This window comes from Neoarius graeffei, chromosome 22, assembly GCF_027579695.1.
Source record: "Neoarius graeffei isolate fNeoGra1 chromosome 22, fNeoGra1.pri, whole genome shotgun sequence".
NCBI lineage: Eukaryota > Metazoa > Chordata > Actinopteri > Siluriformes > Ariidae > Neoarius > Neoarius graeffei.
In genome coordinates, this window is record NC_083590.1 from 10,782,829 (window position 1) to 10,799,002 (window position 16,174).

The following is a 16,174-nucleotide window of genomic DNA, read 5'->3' on the forward strand; positions in this document are numbered from 1 at the left end:
CTTCGTTTGTCCGAGAAGGTCAAAAAAAGCCTAACCATCCTCCCTCCACACTTAAGCTTAGAGAACTAGCTAAGGCTCGGGATTGGAAATTGTTAGTTGACATTGGGCACCAACTAATTTTCCCTCCTGAGATTGCATCTACTACTTTAAGGCCAGATATGGTACTTTGGCCTCCATTGATGAAGTCAGTGTATATCATAGAACTCACTGTTCCTTGGGAGAATGCAGTGGAAGAAGCGTATGAGCGCAAGAAACTGCGATATACCGAGCTGGCAATGGATGCTCAACAACGAGGATGGTCGACAAAGATCTATCCTGTAGAAGTGGGATGCCGGGGTTTTGTTGCTTCATCCACTATCAGGCTGCTCAGAGACCTTGGCGTGCAAGGGCAAGCTCTTCGTCAGACAATATGAGCTGTCTCCGAAGCGGCTGAAAGAAGCAGCCAATGGATATGGATGAAGCGGAAAGATCCTTGCTGGGCTCACAGACCCTATATAACATTGTAACAAACTACAGGGTGGGATTTGGGCTTGGGACACAAGCTCAGGCTTGATCAACCTGTAGCTGGCCACCTTTGAGGAGGGTGTATAGTATTTAAAGGCCAAAACACCCCATGAATCAAGGGCATACTACTGATGATGTGTCCCAAATTCAAATCTTGATTGGCAGCTTCTCATGTTGCGCTCTCTTTCTCTCTCTCTCTTTCTATCTCTCTCTCTCTCATGCATACCATCTACTGGCACAATGGACTGTTTAACATCTCGTCCCGTGTTTTATGATTCAGCCACTGGATTCGCATTTTGAACCAAAGGACCTGCTAAATTAATTAAGTCATTCAGGGTGAGAACTTTAGCCTCACAGAGAACTCCATTGAGGGCAGGAAAAGACTGTTCATGTGAGAAATCCAATATGGAGCCACTGATCAAAGGCTCTTGCAGAAACCAAAAAAAGAGATGTAGAGCTCACAGTCCTTCCAATCTTGAAAAGACTCCATACTTTAAAAAGGTTCTGATAAAAAATAGGAAACTTCTTCAAGTTCAGACGTTTAGGATCCATCCAGAAAAGAGTCTTATCAAGCCCAGCCCCTCAAAAGTGCACAGAATGGCACAAGTTACAGCTTCCCAGCTGCTATTCGCAGTCCCACTAAGCAGTCTCTGTATGAATTGTAGACGAAAAGCAGCCGTCTTGCTCTGTAAATGAACCAACCCATGCCCCCCTTCTTCTCTGGGTAAAAACAAAACACTTTGTGGCACCCAGTGTAGGTTGTCCCCAAAAAAAATTAACCAGAACAGACTGAATTTTTGAAAGCACATTGACAGGAGGGTCTATACAGGCCAGCCGGTGCCAGAGGGATGATGCAACCAAGTTGTTTATTATAAGCACTCTGCCTCTATAAGACAATTTATTCATTAAAAAGTCCCATCTACTAAGACGGCCTTTCACTTTCTCAATAACACCTTCAAAGTTTTTCTGCATAAAGTCATTATTCCCAATAAACACCCCCAGGTACTTAAAACCATCTCTGCACCAACGTAGGTCCTCAGGTAAACTGGGTGGACCATTCTTCCAGTCCCCCATCAACAACGCCACACTCTTTCCCCAATTTACTTTAGTAGAGGATAGCATTTTAAAATCATTAAATAATCCCAACATGGCATTCACATCCCTCTGGCTCTTAACAAGAATAGCCACATCGTCAGCATAGGCTGATAATTTAAACTTAAAAGTGCAATTTGGAAGCATTACACCTTCAACCTCATTTCTCAGTTTAATCAAAAATGGCTCTATCGCCAAGGAATATAACATACCAGACAAGGGACAGCCTTGTCTAATACCTCTAAACACTTTAAATGGGGCACACAAGTCACCATTAACCTTTAGTATGCTTTCAATGTCACGATATAAGACTTTTATATATCTGATAAAATCGGAATTAAAACCAAATGCGGCCAAGACATTCCATAAATAATTATGCTCAATTCTGTCAAAAGCTTTCTGATTATCTATTGAGACAAGTCCAAAATCTAAATTTAGACGCCGTCCAACATCCACAATATCTCTAATGAAACAAATGTCATAAATCCACCTTCCAGGCACACAGTAAAGGCCTCTGCATGCTCGTGCGACAAGGCTTTCGCAGATAGCTTTTCGCAGACAGTTGTAATTTATTGTTGAGCGGGGATAATAGGCGTGCGCGATGTTATTCACCGGCACAACGCAAGGGGGCGTGAAGTCGCTAGGAGTAGTTGGTGGGTGTGGTTAGTGGAGTGTTTATCCTCCGGTTACTTATAATGACTAGAACTTTTTTTTTTTATAATGACTAGAACTGGAGTCGTATAGATGTACGTACTTCCTCAATCAACCGCTCTTCGTGCTGCTCCATCTTCGCTCGTGTTTTTAAAAATGCCGGTCGTGAAAACAAACCAAACCGGGAAAGTAGGGAAGCGGAAGTGCGTGTACAGCGGATGTAGAGTGGACCAATCAGAGCCCTCTTGTCTGCGACGCTGTCTGCGAGGCTTCTGCGGTGGTCACAATTTTTGGGAAGTGCGCGCAGAGCGTCTGCGAAGGTGGGGGGGCTACACAGACACTGTCTGCGACGCTATCTGCGAGGACTGGGTTGTCAGCATAAATTGGCCTTAAAGGTGTCACGCAGTGGCGATAAAAGTCGCATTATTCTGCACCAGAATGCTTTCGAGATTCGAAATAAATTGACCATCAATTTTTCAAAAGCTTCCCGCGGTTGTAATTGGTCCTTATTTGATCATGCCCATCACTTGAAATTTTCCGCGTTCGCAGCGCCCCCTCTCGGTCAATGGAACAGCTGCGTGACGTCATACCAGTAACCACTCGGTGCAGTTGCAATGACGGACACACCAGAAAATAGGAGCGATGCTGAGGAAATTAGCTTTGATTTTACCGATACAGAAGAAGAAAATGGCCCACAAGTAGAGATTTTGACAGCTGAATGTCCTGGTGGTATCCAGCCTTACAGATTTGAACCTGAGCGCTCATCTTCAGAAGAAAATGAGGACAGTTCTGACGATGACAGAAACGAAGACCGGCGACTTGAAGACTTGTTTTGGTCGGTTTCTCTGACTAAATCACTACTTGTGTGTATTTTTAAAGACCATTTTCACTTGAATTAGAATGCTGTGTGATTAATCTATGATTATGTGTAATACTGATAGCTGTAGGGGGTGAAAGTATAGCTAGAAAGATTGAATTCTAGCAACTTGACAGCTTGCGATCTCGCGAAATGCAGTGGGCCTTCTGATACAGTAGACCCCTTGATATTCCAGTTTTCATCATTTTCCTTTTATTGCGGTTGATTTTAACTTGATATTCAGTATGTTATAGGCTGGGAGTATTGAGCTTTGTATTGTATTGTTTAGTAAACGTACAATCGTCAGTAATAAGTGATAATTATTAGTTAAAGGCAGCTCTGTGGCATAAATCTTTCAATTAATCTTCTGTCATCCATTTGCTAAAATTATGTGCCACATGTGTTATCAAGACAACACTTCATGTGACAAAGATAGATAACCAATTAGGAGTGAGGTCAATTCGAATGATAAAGCATCTTCTTGGAAAGTGGAAGGGGTTCTTTACAGAAGATGAAAATAAGTTGTTGATTGATTTTTCTGTGGGTTTGATGTCTCCAAATGACTCTGATGTATTTCCTAATTTTACTGTAACTGCAGATTTGGATGACTCCTCAGGTGTTTTACTTAAGTCCGAGCCTATATTTTTCCTTGGTTGTAACCTTGCCTCTGGTAAGATATTGTATAAACGATGTGTTTTGGTTATGAACAAAAAACAGCTTGACAAAAGAATTGACACTCCTTGGCGTGCTGTTTTGCAAATCACTGAGGAGGTTAAACCACAATGGAGGGTCTTTCACAAGTCACCATTACCTAAGAAATGCGGGGACTTACAATGGAGGATTTTGCATGGGGCAGTAGCGGTTAATGTTTTTATTTCAGTTTTAAATCCTAGTGTAAGTGAACAGTGTCCCCTTTGCACAATGAAGGAAACCATTTTTCATGCTTTCATGCAATGTGTGAGACTGAAACCTCTTTTTACCCTTTTAGAAAGGTTATTTGGTGGTTTTAATGAAAAACTTTTCAATGGAAACCTTTATTTTTGGGTTCAAATATTGCCAGAAACGCAGGTTTAAATGTCAGTTATTAAATTTTCTACTTGGACAATCCAAAATGGCTATTTATGTGAGTAGGCGAAACAAGAGTTTGACTCAGGTTAAAATATTTCAATGGTGTTTATGATGTTGGTGAAATCAAGAATTTTAATTGATTTTTTGTTTTTACAGTGAAATGAATGATCTTGGGTCTTTTGAGAAGATATGGTGTTATAAAAATGCTGTGTGTTATCTGGAGGATGATGCACTTAATTTTAACAGCCTGTTAGAGGACTTGCAGCCTGATTAACTGTGTCAAAGTTTAACAGAGTTGTGTATATATATATATATATATATATATATATATATATATATATATATATATATATATGTGTATTTATTTATTTATTTATCTATTTTAGGCTGCATTTTTACTCTTATTTTTAATGACTTTTAAATACTTGTAAAGACTTGTAAAGACTTTGTTTTGAGGACATTGTATGCATGTGTAAGCAATTTGTATTAAATGAAGTTTGAAAGTCAAAGTCAAGTCTCTCAATCTTTCTCTATCTGTCCGTGTGTGTGTGTGTGTGTGTGTGTGTGTGTGTGTGTGTGAGAAACAAATCCAAAGGTGAGAATTAGGCCCTGTCCACACGGCAACGGATTCAGGTGACTCGATACAATTGCTTATCGTTTAGGCCTGGCGTCCACACGGCACCGGCGTTTTGGGTGCCCAAAACGCAATCTTTTTGAGAACGGGTTCCAGAGTGGAAAGATCTGGCAACGTTGCCGTTGTGAAGTCGTCTGGATGAGTAGAACGGATTTGTTTACAATGACATCACAACCACATGACTGTGAGTGCTTCATGCCGGGTAGAAGTGTAACGAACTCGATGCAAGTTGTCAACAAATCCTATAACTTGGTTCATGAAACGCGCTTACAAAATATTTTCACTGTGAATATTTATTGTGTAATAGTGCAAAGTGAGAGAGAGAGAGAGAGAGAGAGAGAGAGACTGCCCTTAGGGCAGAGTCAATCCCGCCAGCAAAAATAGGGAAAAAAAGGAGCGATCTCACCTCTTCAGATGTTGGTTTAAGTCTGACAATACATTCCTCAAAAAGGGCGTAGAAGAGCAAATTAATCCATCAACGTGTAGCATTCGATTTATTCCGGACCATTAAAGACGTCGCCTTCCGCGTAGAATTATATGTCATCCTCGCCGCCATATTGGATAGGTCAAAGCGGAGAATAAAGATTAGCTGCGTTTAACTGTACCAACAGGTTTACCATCCAAACGAGATCACATGGGATTACCTTTCACAGGTGAGAAACAACAAATTAATCCATCAACGTGTAGCATTCAATTTATTCCAGACCATTAAAGACGCCGCCTTCCGCGTAGAATCATACGTTATCCTCACCGCCATATTGGATAGGTCAAAGCGGAGAATAAAGATTAGCTGCGTTTAACTGTACCAACAGGTTTGCCGTCCAAACGAGATCACATGGGATTACCTTTCACAGGTGAGAAACAACAAATTAATCCATCAACGTGTAGCATTCAATTTATTCCTGACCATTAAAGACGCCGCCTTCCGTGTAGAATCATACGTTATCCTCACCGCCATATTGGATAGGTCAAAGCGGAGAATAAAGATTAGCTGCGTTTAACTGTACCAACAGGTTTGCCATCCAAACGAGATCACATGGGATTACCTTTCACAGGTGAGACTGGAAAAATACTTTTCATTGTATTTGGTCATTATAATGTAATTTTACGAACAGATTTTCCTGACTTTGTGGCTAATATGAAGTCTCGCGCATAATAGTTTATGCGCATGCGTCCTTACTTCTTCTATTGTTCTGGTGTCTCTGAAGGGACCGTCTTACAGTGCCCCTAGAGGTGTGGCATGTGTATTGCATCGTTTTCAGCAAGCGTTGCGTTGCCATATGGACCTGATATTTTACTGATCGTTGCCCATTTGGACGCGATATATTTTTAAATAACATCCCGTTGCCGTTGTCGTGTGGATGTAGCCTTAGTCTTGGGGCAAAACCCTGACAGCATTTGGCCAGAGTGTCATATTACACTGAGGCTATTCTCTCTCTCACACACACACACAGGAAATGAAGAAAATATAAAGGAATAGAAAAAAATAAATAAATAGAAAGAAAGTAGTTTGAAAGTGAAAAAGAAGAAAGCAAGACTATGACACTGAGGAAGAAAGAACAACAAATGAAAGAACAAATAAAATGAGCGCGTGAGAGAGAAGAGAGAATGAGAGTGTCAGTGTATGAACAAAAAAAATAAGACTTTATACACACACACACACACACACACACACACACTTATGTACGCACACACACATGGGCAAAAATATCAAAATTGCACATTGGCAGTAGTGCATTAGCATTGTGTGTGTGTGTGTCCCCTCTGAAAAAACATGTGCGGAAAGGAATTGGAAACGTACGCGAGATTAGACCACATCCGTAAATTTAGGCATCTTAAAATGTTTTTATTAATGCCAAATAAAATATCCAGCACAAATTATATATGATAGACATAAATTAATAATTTATAAATTTTATTTTAAACACGTTTTTAGTTAGCGGGACTGCAGCTCATCACCTCTCTCGCCCGCTCCCGCAATGAGCTTTCAAAATTTGTCCCGCGCCGCACTGCTTTGCGTCGGGTCCCGCGGGAGTGCAGGGCTCTAGTGTAGTGTAACACAGGGATAGACCTCAATCTGGCTTTCTATTGCAATCGCATGGCCACTTCAGGTACCCCAGTATGCATTCGTTTAATGGTCTTCTGTGTGTTAAATAGCTACAAAATTATAATAAAGCGAATACTTTATGATTTACTTGGTGTGTACTGATAAAGTTACTCTTTTTTTGGCCAAGGGAAGGGTGGCAGGCCAGAATTATAATGTGGCAGTGCGCCACTTTAAAAGCGCCCGTGGAGAACACTGCACTTCAATAGTTTCTGTTTCCCTTCTTTTTCTACAGAAACATTATTGTTCTTAGTCGATAGGATATGCAGGGGTGAAAGTAAGCTGGTCCTGGCCAGTCCGGCGTACCACTAAAAGATTTGGCTGTACCGGAAAGAAAAATATACTGTCTCTGAAAAAAATGTTTTAAAGTCATGTTGTAAAGTGTACGGTGTTATTTTTGTGCTTATGTGCTGAGGTGTTTTTTTTAATGTTCCCACACTGTACTCCAGGGACTTGCACAGGATTATAGAGGGGCAGGGGCTAAAAGTCAGAAAAAGGGCAGCAAGTGCATGATTTTTTTTTTCCCGGTCCTTTCCAAAATATGGAAATGTAGAATTAAAATTAACGTACTAATAGGAAGGTAAGTACTTAGCTGTGTGCAGGGGCGCAGATAGGATGTTTGAACTGGGGGGGGACTGAGCTGTCAGCAAATGATTCCATTTTGTGTAAATGCATTATATATATATATATATATATATATATATATATATATATCTCAGAACAAGAACCAGTAACCATCTCAATGGCAGACGTCCAAGAAAGAGTGTCAAAGATGAAGAGCTGGACAGCACCAGGCCCCGATATGATCCATACGTACTGGCTGAAGAAGCTAACTGCACTCCATGAACACCTAGCAGCACAGATGAACCAGCTGCTGAGGGATGGGACCCACCCAGAATGGCTAACCCAAGGCAGGACAGTCCTAATCATGAAGGACCCCCAGAAGGGACCCATCCCATCCAACTACCGGCCAATTACCTGTCTCTGCACAACATGGAAGGCCCTGTCAGGCATCATTGCGGCAAAAATGAATAAGCATGTGGCTCAATACATGAGCGAGGCACAGAAAGGAATTGGCAGTAACACCAGAGGAGCCAAGCACCAGCTACTGGTCGATAGAACAGTCGGCCGAGACTGTAAGAAGAGACAGACCAACCTGTGCACTGCCTGGATTGACTACAAGAAAGCCTACGACTCAATGCCACACACATGGATACTGGAATGTCTGGAACTGTATAAGATCAACAGGAACCTAAGGACCTTCATCCAGAACTCAATGGAAATGTGGAAGACAACCCTAGAGGCCAACTCAAAATCCATTGCCCAAGTCAACATCAAGTGCGGCATATACCAAGGAGATGTGCTATCACCACTGCTGTTCTGCATAGTCCTGAACCCCCTCAGTCAGATCATCACGAAGAGTGGCTACGGGTACCGATTCCGTAGTGGGGCAACAATCAGCCACCTGCTCTACATGGATGACATCAAGCTGTATGCCAGGAACGAGCGAGAAATAGACTCGCTGATCCACACCACCCGGATCTACAGCGATGACTGACATAGGGATGTCATTCGGATTGGACAAGTGTGGCCGGATGGTCTCAAAGAGAGGCAAGATGGTCCGGACTGAGGGGATTGACCTACCAGAGGGCAACATAGGTGATATCCAAGACAGCTACAAGTACCTTGGCATCCCACAGGTTAATGGAAACCATGAAGAGGCCACAAGGAAGTCAACCACAGCCAAATACCTCCAGAGAGTAAGGCAGGTCCTGAAAAGTCAGCTGAATGGTAAGAACAAGGTCCGAGCCATCAACATGTACGCACTACCAGTCATCAGATACCCCGCTGGTATCATAAACTGGCCAAAGGAGGAGATAGAAGCCACAGATATCAAGACTAGAAAGCTCCTCACCATGCATGGAGGGTTCCACCCCAAGTCCAGCACCCTGAGACTATACACTAAGCGGAAAGAGGGAGGCTGAGGGCTAGTGAGCATCAAGACCACGGTCCAGGATGAAACATCGAAAATCCGAGAATACATCAGAAAGATGGCCCCAAAGGATGAACTGCTAAGTGAATGTCTCAGGCAGCAGAACCCTGATGAGAGTGCAGAGGAGGAACAGACAACCTGGAGGGACAAACCCCTACATGGTATGTACCACCGTCAGATAGAGGAAGTGGCTGATATCAAGAAATCCTACCAGTGGCTGGATAATGCAGGACTGACAGACAGCACAGAGGCACTAATCATGGCAGCACAAGAACAGGCCATAAGCACAAGAGCCATAGAGGCCAGGATCTACCAGAGTAGATCAGACCCAAGATGCAGACTGTGCAAAGAAGCCCCTGAAACAGTCCAGCACATAGTAGCAGGGTGTAAGATGCTAGCTGGATCAGCGTACATGGAGAGGCACAACCAAGTGGCTGGGATAGTATACAGGAACATCTGCAACCAGTATGGAATAGAAGTACCCAAGTCCCAATGGGCCATACCACAGAAGGTGGCTGAGAACAACAGGGCCAAGGTTCTGTGGGACTTCAGCTTCCAGACTGACAAACAGATCCTGGCTAACCAACCGGACATAGTGGTGGTGGACAAAGAGCAGAAGAGGGTGGTGGTGATAGATGTGGCGATCCCAGCTGATGCCAACATCAGGAAGAAGGAACATGAGAAACTTGAGAAGTATCAAGGGTTGAAAGAGCAGCTGGAACGGATGTGGAAAGTCAAGGGCTGCGTGGTCCCCATGGTAGTGGGGGCACTTGGGGCAGTAACCCCCAAACTGGGAGAGTGGCTCCAGCAAATCTCAGGAACAACATCTGAAGCCTCAGTCCAGAACAGTGCAGTCCTAGGAACATCGAAGATACTGCGCAGAACCCTCAAACTCCCAGGCCTCTGGTAGAGGACCCGAGCTTGAGGATGACATTGGATACCCCCCCCCCCCGCCGGGGGTGAGAAGGAGATTTTATTTATATATATATATAAAAATGAGTGATTCCACGCTTATGAGTACTGAAATGGGGACATGAACTTACTTTTAAAAATTCACCTAAAACCATTTCTTTTTTTACCATCAGGTCACAAAACATGTAATCTTTAATGAATGATATGTTAAAAGATAACTTTAATTTTCTGAGATGTAATAAAAACATTTATATGCCAAAGTCAGAACGTAACAAGTGTTGTGGACATATATATTCTCAATTTTAACAATGTAGAATTACTTTTTGAAACATAGGAAGGTGATGTTTTAGCAAATATAATTAATAAACATGTGTAGTAGAATAAACATACACATTCTTTCAATAAGATTAACATGGTATATAGCTAGATTGTAATTAATTTGTAACAGACGCGAGAGGGACAATCGTAACAGAAGTAATGTAACAGACATCATTTTGGAACTCATAGGCTTGACTTTGGCATATAAATATGTTTTTATTACATCTCAGAAAATTAAAGTTATCTTTTAACATATCATTCATTAAAGATTACATGTTTTGTGACCTGATGGTAAAAAAAGAAATGGTTTTAGGTGAATTTTTAAAAATAAGTTAATGTCCCCATTTCAGTACCCATAAGCGTGGAATCACTCATATATATATATATATATATATATATATATATATATATATATATATACACACTGGAGATCAAAATTAGAGAACAACTTATAAAAACTTGAATAATTTTGAAATAATACCATCTTCACTGCTCAACAGTTTAAGGACATTTTGTTGTGTCTATACCATGCTACAACAACACTTTTTCACAAAATGGATAACGCATTTCAATAAAAAACCTGCATTTTGCAAAAAATGCACTGATCAAAATTAGAGAACACTTTCAGGTGCCTCCCGCTTAATGGTGCTAATCTAGCACATGGTGCTAATTTCCTTGATTATCAGTCAACCCCTATTTAAGTGGCATTCTAACTGCCAGTTTCATTGACTTTGCAAGATGGTGGGTCGTTCTAAAGTGACTGAAAGCCTCCGGCAGCAGGTTGTCCAGATGAAAACCAAAGGGATGACCCTATCAGCCATAGCAAGACAAGTTGATCGTTCCAAATCTGTGATTTCAAGAATATTGAATCTTTACAAAACTACAAACTCATTCAAGTCGCCCAAGAAGGCTGGTCGTCCACGGAAGACAAATGCAAGAGAGGACAGGTCACTGCGAAGGATGTCAATGGGTAATCGTTTCCATACTGCAGGTGGAATTGCTCGCCAGTTCAGTGCTGAACACGGTAAGGATCTGTCTCGCCATACAGTGGCTCGCCATTTAAGAGCATTTGGACTGAAGGCCCACACTGCAGTGACCAAACCTCTCATTAGCAAAAAAAATCAAAAAGCTAGACTGAGCTTTGCTGAGGAGCATGTTGTGTGGACAGAGGAGAACTGGTCCAGGGTTCACTTCAGTGATGAAAGCAAATTTAATTTATTTGGGTCTGATGGGAAGCATGTTCGGCGACACATTGGAGAAAGACTAAACCCAAAGTGTGTAAAGAAGTCAGTGAAAGGTGGAGGAGGAAGTGTCATGGTTTGGGGCATGTTTTCTGCTGCGGGAGTTGGGCCTCTTGTACAGCTACATGGCCGAGTGAATGCAAATGTGTATCAGAACCTTCTTCAACAGCACATGGTTCCTTACTTGCGTTCATCGCCCAATCAGCCTGCAGTCTTTATGCAGGACAATGCTCCATGTCACACAGCAAAACGGGTAAAGAATTTCCTTGAAGGTGAAAACATTGAATTAATGGCATGGCCTGCCCAGAGTCCTGATCTCAACCCAATAGAGAACCTCTGGAAAATCCTTGGTGACAAAGTTATGGTCAAGAAACCCTCTACAATCACCGAACTGTGGAGGAGGCTGGAAGAAGAATGGACCAAAATCACACCAGAGCAGTGTGAGAGACTAGTGCTATCCTGTGGCCGCAGATGTGCTGAAGTCATTCACAGCAGAGGCCTGTACACTTCTTACTAATTGCTGACTGTTGTAACCTTCAGATTTTTGTTCCAGATTGTTGTTCTCTAATTTTGATCAGTGTGTTCTCTAATTTTGATCAGTGTGTTCTCTAATTTTGATCAGTGCGTTTTCTGAAAAATATTTTTTTTATGAAATGCCTTTAGTCATTTTGTGAAAAAAATGTTGTTGAACCATGATATGGACACAATAAAATGTCATTTAACTGTTGAGCAGTGAAGATGGTATTATTTCAAAATTATTCAAGTTTTTATAAGTTGTTCTCTAATTTTGATCTCCAGTGTATATATATATAAATAAAATATGTATGTGTGTGTGTGTGTGTGTATACACTGAAGCTTCAATATACATTCGAATTGTGAGTTTTCTAACTGAATGAACATTGGTAGACAAAGGCCTACCTGGTCAACATTGCTCGGTTTTTGAAAAAACGCTGTAATTGTTTTTTGTTTTTTCATTGTTGACCCCACCAGGGATTGCCTGCAGGCCAGGAGGACAATGTTAACATCTTGAATCTCATAATTTCAGTTAACAGTTGCTGCTTACTAAAATAACATTATACATAAAAATAACAACATTAAAAGATATTCACCTACAGCCTAGAATGCTGTTATTTTACATTTAGCCTACTTCAGGTAAGTCCAAATTCCTTCTTATTATTATCAGACTAGCTACTCAACATTACAAAACAAGTATTTGTCACATCTGGGAAAGTCAACAGGCATAGGATATTTACATCTTTTGGTTCTTGAAACAAAGGCTATGATTTTTTTCCCCCTCTTCTCTGGCTTAATGTGGCACAAAGATCACCAGCTCGGTCATTAGACAGTTGTTTATGATCACTGTGGTTACCGCGACAGGCAAAGTCCCCAGCTCCCCTTAGGACCCCGGGGTCGAGATGGTGCATTACATTTACATTGGAAGTCGGAACTTGGAGCTCCGAGCAACATAACCTCAGAACTGAGCGCTTCCCAGTTTAAAAACTGGGACATCATGGAACATGGAATTCGAAAAAAATGGCCAGTTAATGAAATGAAAACCCCAACGTTTATGCTGGGAGATGCTGGATTTCAATGCTTTTCCGAATTCAAAATTCCAACTTACAAGTACAACTGAACGCACCATTAGTCGCAGCAGAAACACCGCTGCTATCAAATGGATGAGCTGTGCAGTGTTATTAACTGAGAATTACATGGAAAATGAACACCTTGCTTTCCCAACTCTGCAAGGATCTGCTCCAGCCTACACTGATTCAAGAAGGGGAAAATGTGGATTGATCACTGACAAGGCTGCTGCTGCTGCCATTTCAACTTTGTGCTGCAGTGTAAGTTAGTTTAACTAACGGAACATTAATTCTCACTTTTTCTACCTATGTGTGGCGCCTTACGTAGGGACGGTGGGTGGGGGGGACAGATGGGGGTCACTATAAATCTGGGGGGGACATGTTCCCCCCGTCCCCCGTGCTATCTGCACCCTTGGCTATGTGTCCTGTGTTGGTGAAAGTGATATGCAATTGCCATTTCTTTTGTGTCAGCAAAATTGTCACTCACATTATCATAGGCTTGGAACGTCCAGCAAAAATGGAAACTGACACATAACATTGTTTTTTTCTGAAACATAACCCACATTTGATTTGAGCACGTTGTGGAAGAAGTCGACGACTAGTTATATATAGAGGTTTTCGACCCACGTGACCGTTGCCATGTCAACAAGTAGACGGCGCCATTTTGACTGTCACAAATATGGCGACTACCGGTAGCGATACACATGTTGATCATGACGAAGTCTCATTGTTGAGTATTTTATCCGGCCTAGATGACGCGAGTAAGAAGCGATATCACCAGAAAATCAATGATGCTGGTGTACGTGATCCGTACACGTTAACAGGCTATCTTTTTCTGGCTTTGCAGCGCTGCAGCGCGGGTGATCTTCCTGACCTGCAGTCAGGCGTGTGGGAAATACCAGGGAAAAAACATAAAAGAAAAAGGAGCGAGATGCAGAAAACACCTTCGCTATCCAGCGATGTAGGGCATTTACAGGGCGAGCAGAGGGAGAGGTATTTGCAAAAATTGAGGTTAGCAGGCTTAGAGAACGACGTTTACCTGCATCCACCAGGATTGTTCACTGACGTACGGAAGTACACGAAGCCCTCGTCTTTACCTGACTTCGGCCCACATGATCTGTATGGACCCTTTTCACGTGACATCACGACAAACGCGGCCGCCATTTTGGACATGTACTACCAGTAGTTTACCACAGCCAACACTGAGGAACGGCAGCAAAGAAAGTGTTTATTTTTAGCAAGACTTCCATCATGCCACTATATTGTTGTGCACCTGGATGTAGTAACCATCAACAAACAAGGCAAGGGTTATCATTTTATCGGATCCCGGTAGATGCTGACCGACGGAGAAGATGGATAGCGGCATACCAACGCTTGTGTAGTGACCACTTTGTTGGAGGTAAGACGAATAAAATTAGCCAGAAAAGGCATTACATTGCTGTTAACATTCCATTCTAGTTTACTGTAATTATGATCTGGCAGCTATTTACACCGGATCTAGTGTAAATAGCTGCCGGAGCCAACGTCCGAGGTTCCGGAGCTCGCTAGCCCGCGGCCGGCCGGAGTGCGCTCCGGCAGCTATTTACACTGGATCCGGTGTAAATAGCTGCCAGATCATAATTACAGTAAACTAGTCAATACAGTTTTCTGCATCTCGCTCCTTTTTCTTTTATGTTTGTCGCCTTCCTCGCATTCAAACCGATTCGAGCCAAAGTCCACTACATGTCCAAAATGGCGGTCGCGTTTACGAAGGTCACGTGACTGAAAAGGGTCTATACCTATGTCGTTAAAAACCAGGCTGGGTAACATGCCTACATCAGCGAGTCGTCCCTGGAGCCGGTGGTCGCCATCTTATTACAGCTAAGGTTTGTTCACATTTTCATTTACTTTCGGTCCTCAGGATAAACAAAATGTTATTAAATGTGAAATAACTTCTTAGTCTGTTGAGACATGGCCCGTTATAAATTTGCTGTTAACAGGCAATGACCAAGAACTGTATTATTAGGGTCGGTGTAGTTGTAGCAGTGCACTAGTAGCTAGCTGTTAGCACTAGCTAATGTCAACAACATAGTAGCTGGTGTGTTACTGTAGCAATGTTTATGTTCAGTCATTTGGATGACTATTAAAACCTTTCAGCCTCAAGTTTTTCCTTGACTGCATTTACTAGTTTACTGAGCTAGCGCGCTCGGGCAGGCTGGGAGTGTGGGGGTTGCTTTTTTTCCTCCTCCCCTCCCCTCATGTTACTCTGTATTTTTCATCCCTGTCTTCCTGTCCTGTCTACTCCCCCTGTGTCAATTGTATGTATGTGTATACAACCCCGATTCCAAAAAAGTTGGGACAAAGTACAAATTGTAAATAAAAACAGAATGCAATTATGTGGAAGTTTCAAAATTCCATATTTTATTCAGAATAGAACATAGATGACATATCAAATGTTTAAACTGAGAAAATGTATCATTTAAAGAGAAAAATTAGGTGATTTTAAATTTCATGACAACACCACATCTCAAAAAAGTTGGGACAAGGCCATGTTTACCACTGTGAGACATCCCCTTTTCTCTTTACAACAGTCTGTAAACGTCTGGGGACTAAGGAGACAAGTTGCTCAAGTTTAGGGATAGGAATGTTAACCCATTCTTGTCTAATGTAGGATTCTAGTTGCTCAACTGTCTTAGGTCTTTTTTGTCGTATCTTCCGTTTTATGATGCGCCAAATGTTTTCTATGGGTGAAAGATCTGGACTGCAGGCTGGCCAGTTCAGTACCCGGACCCTTCTTCTACGCAGCCATGATGCTGTAATTGATGCAGTATGTGGTTTGGCATTGTCATGTTGGAAAATGCAAGGTCTTCCCTGAAAGAGACGTCGTCTGGATGGGAGCATATGTTGCTCTAGAACCTGGATATACCTTTCAGCATTGATGGTGTCTTTCCAGATGTGTAAGCTGCCCATGCCACACGCACTAATGCAACCCCATACCATCAGAGATGCAGGCTTCTGAACTGAGCACTGATAACAACTTGGGTCGTCCTTCTCCTCTTTAGTCTGAATGACACGGAGTCCCTGATTTCCATAAAGAACTTCAAATTTTGATTCGTCTGACCACAGAACGGTTTTCCACTTTGCCACAGTCCATTTTAAATGAGCCTTGGCCCAGAGAAGACGTTTGCGCTTCTGGATCACGTTTAGATACGGCTTCTTCTTTGAACTATAGAGTTTTAGCT

The 16,174-nt window shown here is 42.1% G+C and overlaps 1 protein-coding gene across 9 annotated transcripts in view; it reads right to left on the reverse strand.

Moving 5' to 3' along the window:
- LOC132870621 (NACHT, LRR and PYD domains-containing protein 3-like) overlaps window positions 1-16,174 on the reverse strand; it is a 627,732-nt gene that overhangs the window by 423,494 nt on the left and 188,064 nt on the right. The gene's annotated exons all lie outside the window — the stretch shown is intronic.